This window comes from Myotis brandtii, unplaced genomic scaffold, assembly GCF_000412655.1.
Source record: "Myotis brandtii unplaced genomic scaffold, ASM41265v1 scaffold1166, whole genome shotgun sequence".
NCBI classification, from domain to species: Eukaryota; Metazoa; Chordata; class Mammalia; order Chiroptera; family Vespertilionidae; genus Myotis; species Myotis brandtii.
Window position 1 is genome coordinate 278,977 of NW_005354034.1, and position 24,061 is coordinate 303,037.

At 45.6% G+C, this 24,061-nt stretch overlaps 1 protein-coding gene across 3 annotated transcripts in view; it reads right to left on the reverse strand.

Annotated features, from left to right (window-relative positions):
- Nucleotides 1–16,010, reverse strand: part of ZFAND6 (zinc finger, AN1-type domain 6) — a 43,412-nt gene extending 27,402 nt beyond the window's left edge. Inside the window, exons 1-2 of one of the 3 annotated variants that reach the window (XM_005858271.2) lie at nucleotides 15,925–15,996; nucleotides 670–829 (exon numbers count right to left, since the gene is read on the reverse strand). The gene's annotated coding sequence lies outside the window, so the exon portion shown is untranslated. Of the gene's footprint in view, nucleotides 1–669; nucleotides 830–15,924 lie in introns of those variants that run through there. The other 2 variants (XM_014529146.1, XM_014529150.1) reach the window with 2 other exon arrangements.
- Between the last annotated feature and the right edge of the window lie 8,051 nt (nucleotides 16,011–24,061).

Here is a 24,061-nt window from a genome sequence, read left to right on the forward strand (position 1 = left end):
TAGGGGTGATCAGGCAGGCAGGCAAGCGGTTAGGAGCCAGCGGTCCTGGATTGCAAGAGGGATGTCTGACTGCCGGTTTAGGCCCGGTCCCATAGGGATCAGGTCTAAACCGGCAGTCAGACAGCCCCGAGGGGTCCTGGATTGGAGAGGGTGCAGGCCAGGCTGAGGGAACCCTCCCCTCCCCACGCACAAATTTCGTGCACCGGGCTTCTAGTTAATTATAACTTAAATTACCCCCAAGAGCAATTTCCTACATTAATACCTAACATCATATTCCCAAAATTATTTTTGTGGTTGTTTGGTCCAAATATTAATTTTAAAAGGCTGAAATCAACTGAGAAATAAACAGCAATCTAAACAACGATCATCTTTTGCTTCACAGTGAGATTCGTAACGAGGGTTCCATCACTTAACATAATTCTGAAAAAAAGACACAAAAACTAATGATACTTAGTTATTAAGTGTTATTCTCAAAAATAATTCATAAATAAAAATCTACCACCCCATTCCACCCTCAGGATCCTACCCACCAAAAAAAAAAAAAAAAAAAAAAAAAAAATCCTAAGAAAATCTCTCATCATGCTGACGTGAGGCACCTTGGAGCAGTTAGATTAAAAAGTGGTCGTTGCTACGCCCAATGACAGAGGGTTCGGGCTGAAGTCTACTCACACAGTTGAGGGTGATGAGCAAACAGCTGTCCTGTGTCTTGAGACAGACATTAGCGTCCTGCCTTCCCTACGCTCATAAGCAGCTACTTAAAGTTTGAGTTTTATGCAAGAAAACATGTTAAAGCTTCAGTGCTTTCCTGCCGCAGACTTCAGATGCATTCCTGTAACACAGTCAACAGGAAACAGAGTTGAGACAGTTAAAATCGACCATGCACATTGTCATTGCCTAAAAGTTTAAAGAGCGCTTTCACTATCACAGTTAGATAAGAAAGGGTGGGTGAGGCACAATTCAGAAAAAAATAATTTCATTTGGCCGAAACCGGTTTGGCTCAGTGGATAGAGCGTCGGCCTGCGGACTGAAAGGTCCCAGGTTCGATTCCGGTCAAGGGCATGTACCTGGGTTGCGGGCACATCCCAGTGGGAGATGTGCAGGAGGCAGCTGATCGATGTTTCTCTCTCATCGATGTTTCTAACTCTCTATCTCTATCCCTTCCTCTCTGTAAAAAAATCAATAAAATATATTTAAAAAAAAATTTCATTTGGTATTTGACACCAATGTATAATCTTGCAACAAGTAACTTTAACGTATTTTTTTTTTTTTGCCTGGCCATAAGCCAGGTGAGCAAGGGTTGCTTTTTTCAATCATTTGTAAGCAAAGTAAGCCAACTAGGCTGCTGTTTTTGTCCCCCAAGGCTTAGCCAATTTACTCAGCGTAAACAAGTAAAGAAGAACTTTCACAGTGATGGCGGGACTTCAGGGTCCCCACACTATCCCTGGGACCCTCCCGCTTGGGGAGGATGAGATTGTGGGTCCTGCTGTGACAGGAGCAGCGGCCACATTTCTGACATTTGCTCTGAAGGTCCCAGCACATCCCCCAGATCCAAGTGTCTATGGCACCATTATTGCTACATGCTGATCAATGTTACAAGGCTTGTCTGAAAAATAAAACCGCATTCACTCAAAATATCCCAGAACACCCAGGTAACTACCTTTCCCCTACATATACAATACTGGAGGCCCGGTGCACGAATTCGTGCACGGGTGGGGTCCCTCGGCCAGGCCGGCGATTGGGGCCACAGGATATTGGCTGTGGGGGCGCACTGACCACCAGGGGGCAACTCCTGCGTTGAGCGTCTGCCCCCTGGTGGTCAGTGCGCGTCATAGCGACCGGTCGGTTGGTCCCTTAGGCTTCTATAGATATAGATTGGCCTCAATTTCTACAGTAAATTTTAGGGAAAACTTTAGGATTTCACAAACATAGTAAACTTACTGTTTATATTAGCAACATGGTTTAAAAATGCCATGAGAGCCGTAGCCGGTTTGGCGCAGTGGATAGAGCATTGGCCTGCAGAGCAAAGGGTCCTGGGCTCATTCCAGTCAAGGGCATGTACCTCGGTTGCAGGCTCCTCCCCAGCCCTAGCCTTGGTCAGGGCCCATGCAGGAGGCAACCAATCGATGTTTCTCTCTGTCTCTCCCTCTCCCTTCCTCTCTCTCTAAAATCAATGGAAAAATATCCTCCATTGAGGATAAAAAAATAAAAAAATAAAAATGCCATGAGAAATAGCAATCAAACACTAGAATTTCATAAATTTTCAAGTATTATTTAATGCTGAAATTTTTTAAAATATATATTTTTATTGATTTTTTTTACAGAGAGGAAAGGAGAGAGAGAGAAAGTTAGAAACATCGAGTCAGCTGCTTCCTGCACACTCCCTACTGGGATGTGCCAGCAACCAAGGTACATGCCCTTGCCCGGAATCGAACCTGGGACCCTTCAGTCCGCAGGCCGACGCTCTATCCACTGAGCCAAACCGGTTAGGGCATTAATGCTGAAATATTTATTACACCTTTACTATGCCCTATAAGATGACTGAAGGTTTCAGGGCTCATTTGAAACAATCAAATGCTTCTTTATAATCTACTTATACTACACCTATAATTCCAGGCCCTCGCCGCCACCTCAGTTAGAGCATCGTCCGTATACACCAAGTTTGCAGGTTCAATCCCACCCAGGGCACATACAGGAATCAAACAATAAATGCATATATAAGTGGAACAACAAATCAAGGTTTCTCTCTCTCTGTCTCTCTCAAATCAATCAATAAAATGTAAACACATAATTCAAGACCTCATAAAAGCTGTAACTTTATGGAATAATTTTCACACAAGTTAAAGTAACTGTCCCAGAATCTGTGCCTCCGAGAACTGATGAAACCTGATTTTCACTGCAAGTGTAAGTGAGCCTGCTGTGGTACCACACAATGACCGGAAAATAACTGTACCAATCTCGGGCTGAAAGACAGAAGCAAGCTCTCCGTATAATATTTAAGGAGCGATTCAGGCAAAATTACCAAAGAATGTTACGGTTCTTTGTGGACCACAGTTTCATGAGGACTAGTACATACCGAGTCTCAAAGTAACCCCCCCCAAACCACCAAAGGAAAAACAGTAACTTTAAGTGGACCAATCTGCAGACACATTAACCGCAAGATCGGAATTAGTGCCACGGGTAACGGGGCAGGCGGCCACGTGCCCCTGACGTGGGGCCCGGAGCAGCACACACCACCAGCACCGCAGTTCCGCCCCAACTGCGTTTCCCAAACACGATCACAAGGACACGCCCGACAAACCCACGCTGAGGCCATTCTCCAACATGCCAAGGTCATGAGAGACAACGGAAAGCTAAGGAAATGCTCCGGTTCAATGAGAATAGAGACCTAACCACCAAGTGCAATGAATGATTCTGGGTTGGATCCTGGACCAGAAGAAAAGTTATAAAGCACATCGCTGGGAAAACTAGAGAAATCTGAACGTGGACTGAGAATTGTGTTGGAGAATTGTATTATGTCAGTGTTAAATGTCCTTAATTCAATAACTGAAATTTCCCTGGAACTATGAGAATGCCCTTAGTCTTGGAAAACACACATCTAAGTATTACATGGTAAAGGGTGTGACACATACAACTTATTCTCGAACAGTTCAGAAAAGAATAACATAATCACAGAGGATAACCGAGCACGTGTGGCAGAAAGTTAATAAGTGGTGTATCCGTGACACATACAACTTACTCTCGAACAGTTCAGAAAATAACATAATCACAGAGGATAGCCGAGCACGTGTGGCAGAAAGTTAATAAGTGGTGTATCTTGCCAACGGGTATATGGGAATTATCTATATCATTAATGCATATAAATAAATCTGAAATTATTTCCAAATAAGACCTGAAAAAAATCAATCTTTGAACCTGACATTCTAAGGATTCTGAATACCTAATAAGGGAGCCAGAATTCCTATACTCTCCACACACCCAAATGCCAATCCAACAGCAATGAAGTATAAGAAGCGGTGCTCTTGTTTCAAACATCCCGCGCGGGGGGTCAATGACTGTGTGACTCAGTGGACCTGAGTCAAGTCCCCTGCTAAAAACTCCAAATTAAGTTCTGGTTCCGCCAGGGAGCAAAGCAGAACGAGTGATCACTCACACAAGGAAGACAGTAAGACAAAGCTCGGTGATGCCAGTAAGAGGCCGAGGAAGCTCCCATTCACTACAGGCATCGGATGTCTCCACCCAGAGGCCAACACACCAATGGGTACACCCACACCTTCCAGTGGCAGAAACCCATGAAATAAAGGAGGAAAAACAGAGAGGATATGAATGAAAGAACATGAGAGATTTTTCTATTAAGAAGCAGAGCCTGCCCGGCCGGGGTGGCTCAGGGTTGAGCGTCCACCTATGAAGCAGGAGGTCACAGTTTGATTCTGTCAGGGCACACGCCCAGGTTGCCGCCCGGTCCCCAGGGGGGACATGCAGGAGGCAGCCGATCCATGATTCTCTCTCTCCCTCCCCCTTCCTCTCTGAAATCAATAAAATACATTAAAAAATAAAATAAAGCGGTGACCTTTAGGGTATGTGAATTATATCTTAATTTTTTCCCTTTTAATCCACAACCGAGGATACATGTTTCTTCTTTTAAAGTTGATTTTAGAGAGGGAAGAAGGGAGAGAGAGAGAGAAACATCAATCCATGCCTCTTGTATTCATCCTGACCACGGATTGAACCCTCAACCTTTTGGTGTCCAGAACAGTGCTCCAACTAACCGAGCCACCTGGCCAGGGCTATATCTTAATTTTTTAAGCGGAAAACTATTGTACCTGTCCTAGGTCCCGTGAGGGAGAGGGCCTCAAAGTTGAGGGAATGGGGGCTGATACCTTGCTCAGACTGTGCAGCAGTTAGGCAGGCCCAGGGAAGTGGAGAACTGGGAAGGCATAGGGCCAGCAAGTGCAAAGCCCCCCATAGGGGGCGTGCAGGAGGCAGCTGATCCATGATTCTCTCTCATCACTGATGTTTCTCTCTTTCTCTCTCTTCCTCTTTGAAATCAATAGTTAAGAAAAAGACTGACCTTAACAAAAAGAAAAAAAGCCTTCCATTTACATTAGAGCGAAGGCCCCGCCCCTCGGTACTGCACACACATCCACACAAGGACGTGTCCTCGACTTTTCATAGTGGCCTGACCTGAAAGGGCCAAGAACTAGGAACATCCCCAATGCCCACCGAACGGTGATGCATCAACCAACTGTGAACTATCCACCCACTGAGCTCTCCTTCAGCCACAGCGACAGGAGCGGCTGCTGAGGCTGAGGCCTGGGGGAGGCTCCAGCTTGTTATGCGAAGGGAGTGAAGACAGAGACAGAAGGCCACACTGTGTGGGATCCTCTGATAGGAAATGCCACAAGGCAACCATGACAGAGAGCAGATGGGGGGGTGCAGGGTCCGCCCAAGGGACACAAGGACACTCCGGGGTGCGGGCCATGTCCCTGGTGGTCACGGTGCTGGGCTGGTCACAACCAAGACGGCACGTTTGAAAGTGGTCAGTTCTGCCCGGCTGGCGTGGCTCCGTGGTTGAGCACTGACCCAGGAACCAAGAGGTCCCTGGTTCGATTCCCAGTCAAGGGCACGTGCCCAGCAGGGGGCGCGCAAGAGGCAGCTGATCCATGATGTTTCTCCCTAATTGATGTTTCTCTCTCTCCATCCCTCTTGCTTCCTCTGTCTCTAAAAAGCAATAAAAAACATTTTTTAAAAAAATAAAAAAGTAAATTTTAATATATGCTAATTTACCTCGATAAAGCTGATTTAAACAATAAAAATAGGACAAAGGAGTGGAAACGGCCATTTTGATTCAAAATATGACTCGAGTAATCCTGTGCTGGGAGGAGGATCAGTATCACAAGCCTGAGTTATGCCCAGAGGATCCATATGACCAACGAGTTCAGGTTTCAACAGGCATCAGTTTGCCACTAAGTAAATATTTTATATTTTAAAATAATTTTCTAATTACTCTCATTATTTCTAAGCAGAGAAACAAAATGTTTTCCTTTACCTTTCCTCTACATTCACTTCTTAGATCATGTCAACACCTTGAAAATGATGAGGCACCTTCACCCTAGCTGGTCTGGCTCAGTGGATAGAGTGTCAGCCTGCGGACTGAAGGGTACCGGGTTTGATTCCGGTCAAGGGAACGTACCTCAGTTGCAGGATCGATCCCTAATAGGGGGCGTGCAGGAGGATCCATGATTCTCTCTCATCATTGATGTTTATCTCTCTCTCTCCCTCTCCTTTCCTCTCTGAAATTTATAATACACACACACACACACACACACACACACACACATAATTAAAATAATAAAACGATGTGGTACCTTGAACAAGGTCAACTTGGACTGCTTTTTCAAGAACACACCATTATTTTACAATAAACATGAAGCATGAATTGGAGCTTGAACGTGTTCATCGCCAATTTTTAAAGTTGTGTGTGTAGGAGTGTATAATTCTGACAAATTCTACTAAACGTTATTTGCTAGTTTTAGATTTTAAAGTATAACTGACATGAAGTAATGTATTGCATTTCTGCAAAAAATACCTCCCAAATAAAGGCAGCAGCTCAATCATTAAAGTTACATTACAAAATAATTCATAAGGAGTTCTCAATTTTTCACATAACTTCATTTTTTTAAAAAGGTATTAAACCCAGCTTGTGTTGCTCAGTGGTTAGCATCGACCTATTTTTGTTTAAATCAGCTTTAAAAATATGTTTAAAAACATATTTTTAAAAAATATATAATTAAAAACGTTTACTTGTTTACCACAAAGTTAACACAGAAGCTACTATCCATCCAGTAACACAATATGTTTAAAACATATTTTTAAAAAATATATAATTAAAAACGTTTACTTGTTTACCACAAAGTTAACACAGAAGCTACTATCCATCCAGTAACACTTTTAATTCTTAACAACTGGTATGTTTTAAATACCATTTCGGTTTATAATAAATATGTTCAGTAAGGATACACAGTTGATTTTCTTTTTAATTATCCAACAACCCTTAAGTCATTTTTTCTCCTATAAAATACTCTTGCATCCATCTTGGTTAAAAGTTATCTTGCAGAGAAATACTATCAGTTACAAGTGAGATAAATATATAAAGAAAAAACCAAGGACAAAAACATCACTTCTTAGAAATTAAGCGTACATCGATACGCATGTCACTTTCCTGGCCAAGGTTAGGTGTGCAGTTTTTTTTGTTTTTTTGTTTGTTTTCATTTTGTTATAAGAAAGCCATTTTTGGTATTAGATGGTAAGACACACTCTGGCATAGCTTTCTTTTAAAAAAATAAATATTTCTTTTATTGATTTCAGAGAGGAAGGGAGAGGGAGAGACAGAAACATCAATGATGAGAGAGAATCATGGATCGGCTGCCTCCTGCACTATTAGGGATCGATCCTGCAACTGAGGTACGTTCCCTTGACCTGGCCGGCACTGAACCTGGGACCCTTCAGTCCGCAGGCCGATGCTCTATCCACTGAGCCACACTGGCCCGGGCTAGGCGTGCAGTTTGATAGCACTGGATGTCAGGAGTCATCCGTCTTGCTCAGACCGCATTTCCAGTCAGTACCTGGCACAACCCTGCATGGAACAGGTCCTCTATGTTGACAGAGTTGTAGGCACTCAAATGTTTATATAATGAATTCACATTTGACCTGCATTTATCCACATCACAGAAACGAAGGCTGGTCCCGCTGGTGTGGCTCAGGTGTGGCTCGGGGGTTGGGCATTGACCCAGGACCCAAAAGGTCACCTGTCTGCCCACCAGTGAACATGCCTGGGCTGCGGGTTCCATCCCCAGCAGGGGCAATGGTGATGGTCCCCTCTCTCTATATCTATCCTTGTCCCTTCCTCTCTCTCTAAAAATCAATAAAAACATTAAAAACAAAACAAAACTCTGAACCCCTAATATATCAACTATAGAAAATCCAATCACCCAAGTAAAAATCTAACGAACAAACTTGTCCACCTTTAATCTGTGGGGTCAATCAGGGGATGCTTGAACAGTGTAGAGCGTACGAGTCCAGTGTCAATGAACTCCTTTCCTCCTTCCAGGCCATTTAATCTATGACAATCTAAAAATAATATGTCCAATGACAAGTCCGTTTTTAAGACTTTCTAATTTGTACTATATTCTCTTTGAGAATTTAATGGCACCCATAGGTCATTTTTAAAAGCATATCTATATCTGTATCTATACTAATAAAAGGGTAATATGCTAATTAGACTGGATCAACCGGACATCTTCCGATCCTCCTTCCAGACAAAGCCATGGTGACAGGGGCCGAGGCAGAGGGGTTAGGGGCGATCAGGCAGGCAGGCAAGCGGTTAGGAGCCAGCGGTCCCGGATTGGAGAGGGTGCAGGCTGGGCTGAGGGCCACCCCCTGACCTGTGCACAAATTTCGTGCACCAGGCCTCTAGTATATTTATAAAGCACAATTGAAGGAGTCTCTTTTTCACACCATTAAAATACCCTACGTGCATATTTTTATTACTTCTAATACTGAAAAAAACTAGTAATTTGACAAATTTTCTAATTTCAAGTCCGCCTTAATTAGGAAAAGAAGCAGCGCATTAGCTCTGAAAGTACTCAGGAGTCCACACCGGAACCTGGGCTGATCGGGTGCCGGCATTATATAGACAGAGACCACCTTGGTAACTGTAGGCTCCTGTGTCAGCGGTACCGGGTGGACTGTCCGGCAGGCCCACACCAGCCATTCCCCAAAGGCTCTTCTCTTCCATCTCTATGTGTCATTATAAAACAGAATAAATTACTAAGCACCATACTCTCTGAAGCCACTTAGCATTCGGGGGGAAATTGTTTCCACTTCATCGACAATGTGCTCTATTTATTTATTGTTCTCCTTATTGGTTGGCCCTAAACCCGCTGGGTGAGGGCCAATTGGCTCCAACACTGGCCTCAATGTATTTACGGCTCGGAGGCTAAAGTCCCACCGAGCTGGCTTCATGGCAGCCAGAACCAAAGACCCAAGGGAGTCTGACTCACACTTTCAGGAGCTAAGCAAGTTGAAAAAGCCAAGTTTTCCTGAAATGATCACTAAACGTGGATTTCCCTCTATAACCTTCACACCGGTGTTTCTCAAATACACGGATTAACAGCATCAGAAATACGCACCCTTCTGTTCCCACTCCATACCGACTGACTCCATTTCTGGAGCCCGAGCCCAAGGATTAGCACGCTCCAACCAGCTCCTAAGGGAGTTTCAGGTTCACGTTCGAGAACCACTACCTTAGTCACCTACTGGAAAATAGTACTTTAGTACAGAACACAATCCTATGTAATAAAAGCCCAGCGACCATAACAGCGTAACGACCAGAATGACGGCTCGACCAGTCACTATGAGGTGCATTGACCACCGGTAGGTCCCCACCCGCAGGCCCCGACGGCAGGATGGCGAAGGGGGAACCGGGGCGGATGGCGGTGGGGCGGGACTGGGGACTGGTGAGCGGGCGGAAGATGGCCCTGACCGCAGGCTAGGCCTAGGGACCCTATTGACCACCTCTAGGTCCCCGCCCGCAGGCCCCGATGGCAGGATGGCGAATGGGAACCGGGGCGGATGGCGGCCGGGCGGGACTGGGGACTGGTGAGCGGGCGGAAGATGGCCCTGACCGCAGGCTAGGCCTAGGGACCCTACCCACGCACGATTTTGTGTGCTGGGCCTCTGGTAAGTACGTATTTACAGTTGAAAGAAAAATGGTTTCAAATTACTGCAAAGTTGATAACTTTAGAATAACTGAGGTCAATTAAAATTAGGTCAAAAGCTGCAATTCAAAAAATACCTCTCAAAAAACCAATGGTTTCTTACAATACACTCTGGAAAACCACTATTTAAAATTTTTGCAAGTGCTTTTTGTTGGCGAGAGGTAAGAAAACATGGTCAGTTCTAACTATAGCAGGTGGTAGGGAACAAGTGACTTTACCTTTTCAGCATTTAGAGATGTCAACTACAATACGGGAAGTGTTAATAGAGAGAGTCGTTACTCATATTTGCGGACAAAAAGCGAGTAGCTACCAAGATCTGAAATCCACTGAGAAAAGATACATTATATGTTTTATGCAACTGCCTAGAAATTTAAGAGAAATTATTTTGTATTCTGTTTATGAAAGCTAATTAATAGTCTTTTCAAGTGATATATTATTTTATTATTAAATATTATAAAGTTTAAAACCAATTAAATGAGCTGTCACTTTCCATTTTTATTATTCTAAAAAGCAGCAATTATTTTGGATAGTGATATATGCCAAATTAAAAATTTGAGCCCAGCCATGGTGGCTCAGTGGTTGAGTGTCGAACTATGAACCAGGATGTCATGGTTCGATTCCCGGGCTTGATCCCTGACCATGCAGGAGGCAGCCGATCCATGATTCTCTCTCATCATTGATGTTTCTATCTCTTGTTCCTTCTCCCTTCCTCTCTAAAATCAATAAAAATAGATTTTAAAAAATTTTGAGGAGAATGGCATTTTCTGCCTCTAAAATACCATAATGGTTAAAAAAACAAACAAACCCCAAACCCCAAACCTTCTGCTTTTATAATGAGCAATCATGCATTTTTATTAAAAGTTAAAAGTTAATAATTGCATCAACTCTGGACTACAGAATTCAACCCTTTCAAAGAAAACAACATTCATCTATATTTTCAAAAGTTCTATCCACTTGATCTTTTTCTCTTACTACCAAGATGCTTTCAAAACTACAGATGAAAAAGGATGTTTGAGCCCAATGGAGGTGCTTTTGCCTTAAAATATGCTAGTGGAGGATAATGAAGAGAAATAAAGAGGAAAGAAATATAGTATTTGAAATAAAAAGTGATTCTAAATCAACTATTTCTACGTTTACCTCAACAGTTTTCTAGGTGAGATTCGCTGCAGCATCTCACTGTTTGGATGATGTGATATTTGATGTGGAAAATGTGCAGCCTGTTTTCCTACCTGTAAGTGACCAGCAGCTTGACTTGTGTTCACAGGTGGACGCTTCACACACCTGGAGGCAAAAGTGGCCCCAGGTCGGGCTCCCTGCTGCCTGAGGTCAGCAGCGTCTCACGGCTCAGGTAAAGTCTGTCACACCTGACCTCACCCTCTCACAGCCTGGCCTCCAGCTTTTATTAAACGTGAAGGTCAGCAGCGTCTCACGGCTCAGGTAAAGCCTGTCACACCTGATCTCACCCTCCTCTCACAGCCTGGCCTCCAGCTTTTATTAAACGTGAGGAATTCAACAGCTTTGAAACTCAAAATTTACCACACATGGTAACTACCTTTATGTTCCCTATGTCTCATTCTTTTTATCTTTTCGCTAGAGGCCCGGTGCATGAATTTGTGCACAGGTGGGGTCCAGCTGGCCTGCCCTGATGGGGGCCCATTGGGCCATGTGGGGGGTGGGGGCGAGCTGTGGGCAGTTTGCTGGCCGGCCCCACACGATTGGGGTGTTGGGGGCCGATCGGGGGCAATTGGGGCCGGATCAGGCTGGTTGGCTGCCGCAGTGCACGTCATAGCCACTGTTTGTTCTGGTCGTTCCACCATTCCGGTCGCTGGGCTTTTATACATAGAGATATTCTGCACATTTTAAAGTGTCTATCTTGTTTGGGATGTTCCAAAAATTTGTCAGAACTGCTTTAAAAAAAATGTTTCCCTTCAAGCACTTTTAGACGAAGGCCAAACGTTCGAGTCTCCCTAGAAGGAAGACCCAGTGAAGTGGAGCCGAGGGGGGAAGGCTGGCGACGCAGAGGGCCGGCCCGGGAGGCACGGAAGGGCTTCGGCCAAGGTCAGGTCCAAGTGTGGAGCCACCATCAGCTAAGGCAACCGTGGGCCCACCAGGCAGCCTTCCTAAAAGGCCTCACTGGTTTCATGAAGGGAACACCCTGAACTCTTTCAAAGTGCTTAGGGGCTGCAGGCGGGAATGTTCAGCGCAGAACTGGCTGGTGTGGTCTCGCACCCCAGGTAGGCAAGAACGCTCCAAGGGCAACAGGAATCAGGCCGGCGAGCCGCAGGTGCAGAGTGGGGTGCAGAGCCAGAGCTGGAGGCGACCATCAGCCAGCAGGCAGGCAAGTCATCGAGTGAGGAACCAGCGGGGCCTGAGCCGAGATGGAGGAACAGCCTGTGGAGCCCAGCGATGCTGTGGACGTAAACCTGACAGGAAGCTGGGGCTCCCTGGGCGCAGGAGGAGGCTTCCCTGCCCTGCCACCCACGGCTGTGCCGGGAGGGAAAGGGTCCCAGAGAGCTGCTGGGAGGACAACATGAGCAGGCGGGTTTAGCCTTGCTGAGGTCCATGCAGGCCTGGAGGAAGGGATGGCCGTGGGACTTAAGCGCAAATAAAAGTCCTGGATTTAAGATGCAGATCTCGGAACCACGCAGGCGCACGTGTGTCACTGCACAAGGGGCCTGGAGGTGACCCGAGAAGCCGGTGAGAACGGGGCAGGTCAGCACCTTGTGCAATTCCCGGACTTAGGACGGACAGCTCCAGCAGGAGGGCCCAGGCAGCGCTATTACACGAGTGGGAAGAGTCTCAAGAAGGAAAAAGTTATCAACAAAGAGTCACCTCCTCACACATTCGCCGACTTTCACAGAGAAGCCATTCAGGACACACACGGCCGACGGTCCCGTCCCCTGGGATGGAGAACAGAGACCCCGTCACTGCTTTCAGGGTACGTTTTACCGACTTATTGCCCATGAAAATCACTCCTCCTGTTATTAGAAAAAATAAAGCTCAGGTTCTCTCGATTCTAAAAGAATGAGATAGAGCCGTCACTCGTCTCATCTTGCCTCAACGTCACGTCATTTCAAGAGTTCACTTCTCCCGCTAGGAAACGAGTTTCTGCCTCTGAAGCAAACTTCTTACTAAAAGGCAGTACGAGATACCCGGGTGCCGCCAACCAGAGACAGGACAGGAGAGAAAGGACCGAAAAAGGATGAAAGACACGCCTTCCTCCAAGTTCTCCTGCCCCCAGGGGACTAGGAGAGGAGGGTGCCCATTAACATGGAACCTCCAGCCAAACCTGAAATGACTTTCCCTAAAGTGTTATATTTACTGTATCTTCATCTCTACCTGGCAGCAATAAAATTAATCGGTTAAGAAGAAAATTAAAGACATTTCCTCAAATGCAGGACAAAGTTAATATTCATGACATAAATATTTAAGCAGCAACACCAATTTTTAAATATGCAAGTGAAACTCAATCGGTCTATTCATGAATAAAGTATTTATCTGTCTAAATTCTGGCTTATCTAAGAAATTCAAATGCCTAGAAGATGTTATTTCATAAGAATTCTGTCACTAATTAAAAGTGGTTAGTTTTAAGTTTTTCTTTTCCAAATAAGAAAACCAGTGTCTGGAAAATTGAACTTTTCAGGTCTAACAAAATAGACATTAAAACAAACAAACAAACAAAAATGCAAAAATCCTTCCCCTGAAACAAACACAATAACCAACATTGGCTCGGAAAGTTGGATACACTAAGTTATCAGTAAATTGAAGTAAAAATTTACAGATAAGTTATTTAAGTTTCAACATGAGCGAGACAAATGCAAGGTCACACCGGCTCAGCCCCCGGCTGCATCAATGAGTCAGCCTTGACCCAGGACCTCCCACCGCCTCCCATTTAAAAACGGCATTAGGACTTCATTGTCTCGGTTTTTGCTTTAGAACAAATTCGCAAGTTTATTCTGGAACAACAGTTAACAAGTTTCATAACGTGAGCAGGTGCAGCTATTCCAGTTCACAGACTCTGGCGAGTCCACGTGATCAGCAGTTACTGCCAACAAAGCAGGCTCTTACAGACAGACAGACGGACAGACGGCAAGCGGGGACCACCTCGGGGATGCAGCCCTCTCCCCTTTAACTGACAGCCTGTGAAATCCGAGGAAGGTGCTGACACACCGCTTTCAATCCTACATCTGTATGGACATGTTCTGCATCTACGCTGCATTTTAAAAACTCCAGGTGCCCAGGAAAGCAGGCCTGAACCACAGTGCCCGTGTGAAAGATTAAGCCAGCGGTTCTCAACCTGTGGGTCGCGACCCCTTTGGGGGTCGAAAGACCCTTTCACAGGGGTCGCCTAAGACCATCGGAAAACACATCTATAATTACATATTGTTTCTGTGATTAATCACTATGCGTTAATTATGTTCAATTTATAACAATGAAATCGGGGGTCACCACAACATGAGGAACTGTATTAAGGGTCGCGGCGTGAGGAAGGTTGAGAACCACTGTATTAAGGCCTTCATGGATGGAAAGCAATAGATGTAATGAGTAAAATACCCAAAGATATAATTGCTCACTTAAAAATTTTCCCCATGTCCTTGAGGTGATTTTAATGTCCAGAAAATGGGTTTAGATCCATCTACATCCTGGAAAAGAGAATTTAAACTAGGCTGTTGGTTTAGGCAAAATGATGAACAAGTCTGAGGGCGGGAGAGGCACACGTTACCAGAACATTCCAGGGCCACGTTAAAGAGATCTGGAAGCACTGCCCGCTGGGGGCAATAGAAGCTGGAACACGCTTTGTGGCCAATGAAGCGTTCGCATCCTCTGATCTAGGTAAGCCCACTCCGGGCGATTTTCCCAAAGCAAATGAACCATTTAAAGAAAAAGGGAAATGTTTTTTAAATTTCCACATAGAAGTGTGTTCAACGCAATGCCATTTTAAATGGTGAAACATTAGGAACAATCTAAATATAACACAGGCAAAAGCCTAAAGTAAGGTCCCACTAACAAAAAAAAATTATACAGCAACAGAAATGAAAACTAGTTGAACATCAGATGATACAGTGTAGTAAAAAAAAAACACTGCACTTCTTTACAGTTGTGGGAAAAATACAAGAACATGGTAGGACATAGAAGGGAAGATAAAAAAAATAAGACCACCACACAGATCTTGTGGGTGTGTGGGTGACTTTTCTTAATTTTTTAAAAATTATTATTATTATTATTACTGCTGCATTACTTAAGCGATAGAGTAGAAAAGCATTAATTTAAAACCACTGCGTGATCTGCAGAAGCGGTTTAGCAAATATAAGCATTATACTGGCTGAAATGCTTAGCTAGCACTTGGGTTGATTACTCAAACTTTTATACCTTAATTTCTATGAAATCAAAGAACAACACTGTGAAGAAAACAGCATCTAAAGAAACCTTCTGGCACTGCAATAACACAATGATTTCCTAGGTGGGAACTGTCAACAGACTCACAGATCCTTTAGGAAAAAAGTTCTGGTCGCCTACATGGGATTCATTCCCTGTTACAAAGCGTGTTCATCACTCACCCACGCCTTGGAAATAAAGTTTGAAGGAGAAAGCAGTTTCACCTTGTCCGTATACAATAAATCAATGATTTCTTAAAAGAAAGCTAAAAGGATAAGCATATTAGAAATGCTAACATATTGCTAAATTTAGAATAAACTGAAGTTAAAAGGAAGGGGGGTGCGCAGGGGGGAAATTAACGGGCATTTCAGCTTTTTACACACACATTTCCCACGTCTTCCAGCCACTTCCCACCTCGAGTTCCAGGAAAAGGACCTCAGGTCGCCCCCCGCGCCGTCGGCTGCAGAACCTGGCAGGTAGGTGGCCCCCACAGGCCAGCCCCGAGCGGAGCGGTTGCTGGAGCGGATCTGACCCGGACATTTGTTTTAAAATGACACTCAGATTCGGACCTGAAAATCACGGTAAAAGAAAGTCGAGTTTGATCTCTCAGCACCGATTTCCTGCCCAAAGAGCCCTTTTGTTCTGCTCCCTGCCTACTCCTCACGTTGTTGGCATCAGAAACGGCGACCAGGACAGAACCGGGCGGACACAGAGCGGAAGCGATCAGAGTGCAGGAGGAAGGGTCAGGAGAAGATGAGAACAAAAATCCTACCAACAAAACCTCCACAATGTTGTTTGCTTCACCTCAGATTAACTTCACTGAAGCTGTGCCCGGGCCAACCAAACCTGCACGCCAAGCCCCGCCCTCGCCCATTCCAGTGGCCGAGGCGCCAAGTCCCCGCCCCGCTCGCGAAACCGGCGCCTGTGATTGGACACGGTTACTACCCATCATCCTAAAGAACTTTTCCTGGCTAGCAAGGTAGGTTACACCCACTAAACCCCCGGCTAAGCTGGTTTCTTAAAGGAACAGAACGGAATGTTCCCGCTGCCCCCTCCTCTGCTATTTGCTGACTCTTTTGTCTGCATAAAAACAAATGAGCTAACAGCCGTGAAAACCTCACAGAAGCAGCGTGAGTTTGTAGTTCGGTGACCAACTGCTTAGAACACGAGGCTTTTAGCATTTGGTATTTTTCAGAGCCGAGAAGACCCCCTTTTCAGGGAGTTAACATTTTGCCTGAATAGTTTACATTTTAGAGCGGCCACAGAAATCCACGGCCACGCTGCGCAAAGAGGAACAAAACAGTGTTTCCTGTAAGACTCTGGGAGACGGCTGTAACTTAGGTGAGAACACACAGCACTTAAAATACTGACCCCAACGCACGGATGTCTACGCCGCCGATCACATTCCGATACTTACGTCCTCGGTGTAACGAGAGCGAAATCGGCAGCGACACCAAAAATCGGTGTTTCTACTTAAAACTGAAAAGTGTTGGGCAGAAATGTCACTTCCCTATTCGCACACGTACAGGTGTGACGACGTGTGTGTTTTCCCGGGGTTCATACTGAGGCACAGCAGGTGGGCGTCCAGAACAGGAAAAGGCAACTCGCCCTAATGATCCGTGCGGGTAGGCAGCCGAGGATGTTTATTTATGTTGTTTTTTAAAATAAGGGCGGACACTATTTTGTGCTTTAAGGCGGCATGGGCGCCCTAAGACGCAGCTGAAGGGTATACGCCCCTTAAACTACTAAATCATAGTAAATGTTATTTTTACTATAGAGTTTCTAAAGAGAGCACATGGACACTCTGATTTTTAACAAACAAAAAAAGACCTTGTATCACTTTAAACGTTACTAAATTTGCTACCTGTTACTATATGTTTATTTTGTTAGAACTGCTTATGTTTTAACAGGTTGGCCCATCAAATATGACTCCAACATGAGTCATTATCTGACTGAACATTTACCTCATTCAATAAAGTCGATTTTTCACCTCTACCAAAAAATCTGACTGAGTTATAAAAACAAATTCAAAATGAAAGCAAATTAAAGTGGCTCTTCTTCAAATATACGTTAAGTTTATATAAAGAATTTTTAATATAAGTTTACAGTTTTCAAAGTTCAAACCCTGCGAGCATTTTTCCTCCAAGACAATTCACGTCTAGAACACAAAGCCTAGGGGCTGGTTTTGGATAAAAAGAGCCGCCTTTGTGAGAAAGTGAAATGCACGTAATTGCAAGGAGACATGAATATGGAGCCATACCCTGCAGAAGCCCAACAGCTGCAAGCGCCATTCTGCCTCTGAAGTGGACGGACTGAAAGGGCCGTTCACAGGTCTCCTCCCAAGATCCTTTGCACGGACTCGCGGCGCTGAATGCCCGGCACTTCAGGAGTCAGGTTCAGGCTGTCCTCCCAGCGTGGGGACGGACGGACACTCGTGAGGAACACGGGAAGCAGAAGAGGCACAGGCGCCAACAGCAGACACAGTAGACAAACTGAGTTACAGCCGGGGACTGGGGAGGGCAGGTTCCAGACGCCCCGACTGCGCAGGGTTATAGAAAAAGACACGGCAAACGTTTATTATGTCTTAACTGGCAAGCATAAAACCAGTAGACAGTGATGGGAACCAAAGAAACCTTTGCCCCGACACCGTATCTCACTGCCAAGTTAATTATTTGTATAAAACAGGCACACATCACCATCTATATATATAAAAGGCTAATACGCAAAGTATCCCCTCGGGAGTTCGACCGGGAGACCGGGAGTTCGACCACTCGCTATGACGTGCGCTCACCACCAAAGGGCAGCATGGGACGAAGGAAGGCCCCGGCCAGCAGCGGGGAAGGGGGCCTAGCTGGCAGCCGGCAGGTGGGGAAGGGAGGCCCGGTCGGCCCTGATTGCCGGCCAGGCCTAGGGACCCTACCTGTGCATGAATCTCGTGCACCGGGCCTCGCGTATAACACCAAGATCACTCTCGATCTAGAGCCAGAAGAGCAGAGCGAGATGGACTTGGCTATTCCAGACTGCTCAGAGTCCTCCGGGATCTCCTTGAAAGAAGTTCAAGGTGATAAATACCATCCTAAGGCGGCTCACAGGTTAAAAATAAAGGTATTGTGTTCGCCTTCTAAATCCGCAGCAGAAGGAAACAGCAGAAATAAAGGAAGGACAGTGACAGCACGCCTGCGATTATTTAACAACAATATTGCCTCATAGGAACACGGTGTCTGCGAGGTCTCCGACTCCCCGACTGAACGTGACAATATCACTTCCCCAACACCAACGAGTCAAAGGACTGACTGTGTCTCCCTGTGGGAGCTGCTCGGAGGTTTACATCAACTGCAAACAACTTAGGAGAGAACGAGCTGACGAACAACTTGTTCTCGATTCCCTGTTGATTAAAAAGTCCCTATCAAGGCTCGGTATCTAGTCTACGAGGAACAGCCTTTGGGACAGAGAGAGCAGACTGGAGCCGTCTTTAGAATTTCACAGGATGAGAACAGCTCACACTCGTCTTCCTACAGCAGAAGTGAATCCTTCGCGTCATCCCTGGGCCCCACAGGCGGGTGACATGGCTGAAAGGACCCCTCTGACACGAGCAAAACATGGCTGGGGTCACTCAGGAGAAAGTCTGAAAACCACCAGCTAATGGAGAAAACAAGTCATTTTTAAAAATATTTCCCTGGCCCTCGCTGGTGTGGCTCAGTGGGTAGAGCCTCGGCCTGAGGACTGAAGGGTAACGGGTTCGGTTCCCCTCCAGGGCACATGCCTGGGTTTGGGCCCGATCCCCAGTGGGGGGCGTGCAGGAGGCAGCCGATCCATGATTCTCAATCATCATGGATGTTTCTCTCTCTCTCCGTCTTCCTTCCTCTCTAAAATCAATAAAAATATTGTTAAAATATAATAAGTAAATAAATATATTTCCCTGACAAATACACATTGCCTACGAAAGGGAGGTCTGTGCCTGGGCGTGCAGTCCCTGATGTGCATCTTCTAAGACATGAAGGGGAGAAAGCAGAGTGAGTAAGGCAGGAAGGGGAGGTGGTGACAGGCCATTCAGCAGAATACGACGCACAGAGGAAACAAATAGATAAGAAAGCAAAAACCAGCTGAAAGAAGACGCATCTTTCTCAGAGACAGCGAATCGCTTTAAGTCCAGTGGGCGAACAATAGATTCGAATTAAAAAGGAACAGGGAACCCTAACCGGTGCTGCTCAGTGGTTAGAGCGCCGGCCTGCGGACCGAAGGGTCCCGGGTTCGATTCCGGTCAAGGGCATGTACCTTGGTTGCAGGCACATCCCCAGTAGGAGGCGTGTAGGAGGCAGCTGATCGATGTTTCTCTCCCATCGATGTTTCTAACTCTCTATCCCTCTCCCTTCCTCTCTGTAAAAAATCAATAAAATATCTATATATATAAAAGCCCAGTGACCAAACAGTGGAACAACCAGAATGACTGGTCGACCAGTCGCTATGATGCATACTAGCCACATAGAGGGCAGATGCCCAATGCAGGAGCTGCCCCCTGGTGGTCAGTGCGCTCCCACAGCGGGAGCAGCCGCTCAGAGGACAGGTCCACAGCCACGCAGCTGACCGAGATGAGGGGTGCTCCCACAGCAGGCCGATCCCTGCAGGCCACGCCCCCCACCAGTGCAGGAATCATGCACTGGCCCTCTAGTAAAAAAATAAAAAATAAATTTAAAGGAACAGGGATCACAATGCTGCGACCACAGGATAGCAAAGGACAAAAGCATCCATAATCCTCAAGTATGTTCACGTGTCGTGTCACATACCCACGTCAGCTGTGCGACACAGAAAAGTGACAGGAGACAGACTGGCAGCCTGTAAGTCCCCTTCTCTCTCCTTAGCAGCCTCAGCGAGGAGAAGGTGAAAAGATAAACGCGTGGATCACTAGCTTTCAAAAGAAAAGCTTTCCTCATCATAGAAAAATTTTAGACATTATAGTCACTAACACAATTGTGAAAAGCACCAAACAGGTGACATTCTCTGATGATTACACAGTAAAATTCCAAGTTAACAAGAAAGCATATTCATTCATCAAACCTTCTGAACACCTACGACACGCTGGCACCACCAGCCGCTGCGGAGGCCACCGTAGAAATGTAGGGTCTAGAGCAGCCGTGGGCAAACTACGGCCCGCGGGCCGGATCCGGCCCGTTTGAAATGAATAAAACTAAAAAAAAAAAAGACCGTACCCTTTTATGTAATGATGTTTACTTTGAATTTATATTAGTTCACACAAACACTCCATCCATGCTTTTGTTCCGGCCCTCCAGTCCAGTTTAAGAACCCATTGTGGCCCTCGAGTCAAAAAGTTTGCCCACCCCTGGTCTAGAGTCAGTGAAAAGCTTACGTTTTATTGTCTATGGAGACGGATCAAGTTTGGGGTAAGCTTTGAAGGGGGAGGCATGCTAATCCTGTGTTGAATTCAACTTGTTTAGGAGATGCGAATACTCACAAACAGAAAGGCTGGGGGTGTACCGGCCAAACTTCAACAATGGTTACTTATTCTAACTTTCTATTCCTTCTTCAAGTGGGTTTTTTTTTTAAGCCCAAAACACGTTGCCCTTATAATCAAATCCAAAAATGAGGTTTTTAAAAAACAGAACAAAGCCCAGCTGGTGAGGCTCAGCGGTTGAGCATCGACCTAGGAACCAGGAGGTCAGGGTTCGATTCCCGGTCAGGGCACAGGCCCGGGGTTGCGGGCTCCATCCCCAGCAGGAGGGGTGCCAGAGGCAGCCGATCCAGGAATCTCTCTCATCATTGATGTTTCTCTCTCTCCCCCTTCCCTTTCCTCTTTGAAATCAATAAAAAGCATATATAGTTTTAAAAAGACAGAACAAAACAGCCCTTCCAAAATAAAGCATCCTGATTATCTGTCTGCAAACTGCATATACCAGTGATGGCGAACCTTTTGAGCTCGGCGTGTCAGCATTTTGAAAAACCCTAACTTAACTCTGGTGCCATGTCACATATAGAAATTTTTTGATATTTGCAACCATATTAAAACAAAGACTTATATTTTTGATATTTAATTTATATATTTAAATGCCATTTAACAAAGAAAAATCAACCAAAAAAATGAGTTTGCGTGTCACCTCTGACACGCATGTCATAGGTTCGCCATCACTGACATATACTATAAAAAAACAATAATAAATTCAAATCATCTCTATGCCGATGCCTTTAAATAAAAACAGGTTATTCAAAGCTATACATAAACTCCTATTACACACACACACACACACACCCACCCCATTTTCAGGAAATGAATGCTGCTCCCTCATTTGTCATGTCCCTGCAGCGAGCAGGATAAACAAACAGAGGCCACCTTGGGCGCTCCCAAATGTAGGCCCAGGAAGGGACAAGTACTTAAGTGGGTGGTGAGCAAACAGCTCCCGGTGAATACCCCCCGCGGATCTTCCCCCAAAGGACACCCTAACCTTTCCTTGCAGGCCCTGCCACCTGCCAGGGGCTCCCCTTAACCCCCGTCTGCGAACTTGGAAGGATCAACTCGCACAGGCTGTTTTCACCCGAGCCTGCTGGGGCGCGGGAGGTACCAGAAGGGCAGGCACACCCCGTTTCATGGCGCTCCGCTTTCATGTGCTTCACTGAAGTTGCCTTTTTTTTTTTAGACTGAAGGCAAGACCCTCCACCAGCAAAAAAAGATTATTTTCGATACATTTTTTTTAATGATTTGCAGAGATTTCCTGACTTGTTTTCATTATCTTTTTAAAAATATATATACATATTTCTTTATTGATTTCAGAGAGGAAGGGAGAGGGAGAGGGAGAGAGAGAGAGAGAGAGAGAGAGAGAGAGAGATAGAAACATTCATGATGAGAGAGAATCATTGATCGGAGGCCTCCTGCACCATCGAGCCCGCAACCCCGGCATGTGCCCCCAGGCGGACGCTCTACCCACTGAGCCACACGGGCCAGGGCTATCTGCAATACTTGCTTTATGAAGGCGATCTGGAACCAGACTCACAACATCTCCAAGGTGTGACTGTCATTTGCCAGATTACACAGGGGGGAGAGGGGAACACAGCCAGAGTGACTGGTGTCACATACAATCAAGTGTGTTTTTCCTACTTTTTTTTTTTTTAGAGAGGGAGGCAGGGAGAGAGAGAAAAAAAACATCCATGTGCAAGTGACACACCCATTGGTGGCTTCCCCTATATGCCCAGACATCAACCCGTCACCCGCTGGTGTATGGGACAGACACACACACCAACCGCGCCACACTGGCCAGGGCTCTCTGATTTTCACACTGAAAAAGGAGGTCACGCCTACTGCCAGACGGCTCACGATGTGATTTCAAAGGAAAAGATCCATCACCCGCAGGTGAACAAGAAATCCTGGTTTCTCAGGCACAGGCTCAAAACATAGGCACGAATCCTTACGGCTACGCACCTCCCACGAGAACAGAAGGGAGAACCCTAACGTTTTTCGTGCTTTTGATTCATTTCATTTCCAGCATTTCGATCTATGTCGCTCCCGACTACCTAAAACTTGGGCAGTGCGATCTGCACTCTGTACTACAGAGGCTCTTGCTCTTGGGCACCGGAGTCAAGAAACAAGAAATGTTCCGAGGGCACGACTGTTGACAGCAAAACAAAATAAAAATAAAAAACAACCCACAATCAAAACGCCCGTGAGTGATGGAAGATGAAGACATCGCTGTGCGGCAATGAAATGAACACACGCAATTTTTATAAAACCCAGAAGAAAAAGCAAATGGAAAAACGTACAAATATTATGTCATGAAACTTTTTTTTTTTTTTTAAGGCTAGGGGATGATAAACACAAAACCTACCAGACTAGACCCACTACCTGGGCGAGGAGAGGCAAGGATGGGAAGAAACACAGAAACAGATGCAAGTTTTGGGGATGTTCCAGGTCTAGGTTTGGGGGTGGAGTCATGGATTTTACTACGTTCTGCTTCTTTATACCGTATTGTGTTACATAGTCGTCTTTTGTGGCACATTAAACACATATTACATATTAAACACACACACACACACATATATATACACATACATCACACATATTTCTGTAATCCTCACCGGAGGACACGTTTTCATCGATTTTAGAGAGAAAAGGGAGAGGGGGCGAGACAGAGACACACCTATGGGTTGCCTTCCGGAATACACCCTGGCCTGGGGTCGAACCTGGGACCCTTCAAGTGCATGGGGGTGGGGGGCGGGGGGTGCAAGCTCCTACCCACTGAGCCACACCGCTGGGCCAGGGCTAAAATATATACTTCAATATTTTTTCGGCTTCCTGAAGGTATAACTGACACATGATGAACCGCACCTACTTCCCGTGGGAGGTGTGATCGGTTTGGACACAAGGAAGTTCTCGCCACGATCAAGATAAATAGTCCACAGGCCTGGCCCGTGTGGCTCAGTGGATAGAGCCTCCGCCTTCGGACCGAAGGGTCCCGGGTTAGATTCCAGATCAAGGGCACATGCCTGGGTCACGGGCTCCATCCCCACTAGGGGGCGTGCAGGAGGCGGCGGATCCACGATTCTCTCTCATGTAGAGTTACACCTGACCCGGAAATTGGGGTCTAACAATCAATGCATAAGGCAAAAAAAAAAAAAAATCTATTAAAAAAAAAATAGTCCACCAACCCCTAAAATTACCTCCTGTGCCTCTGGGATCCCTGCACCTCCCCTTCCATATATTTCCATTTTGTTTATTTTTTTTAATGCATACAACAGGTTTTATATATTAAGCAATCCTAGAGCAATTGTCAAATTTTTTTTTTTTAATTTTCATGGTTCCTGAGCCCACCAACATTCAACAGTATCGACCGAAAGAAAGCGTTGGAAAGCCAATTTTGGGGGGAAATGTTTAAATTTGGGGAAATTTCAAAGTGCATTTATTTGGC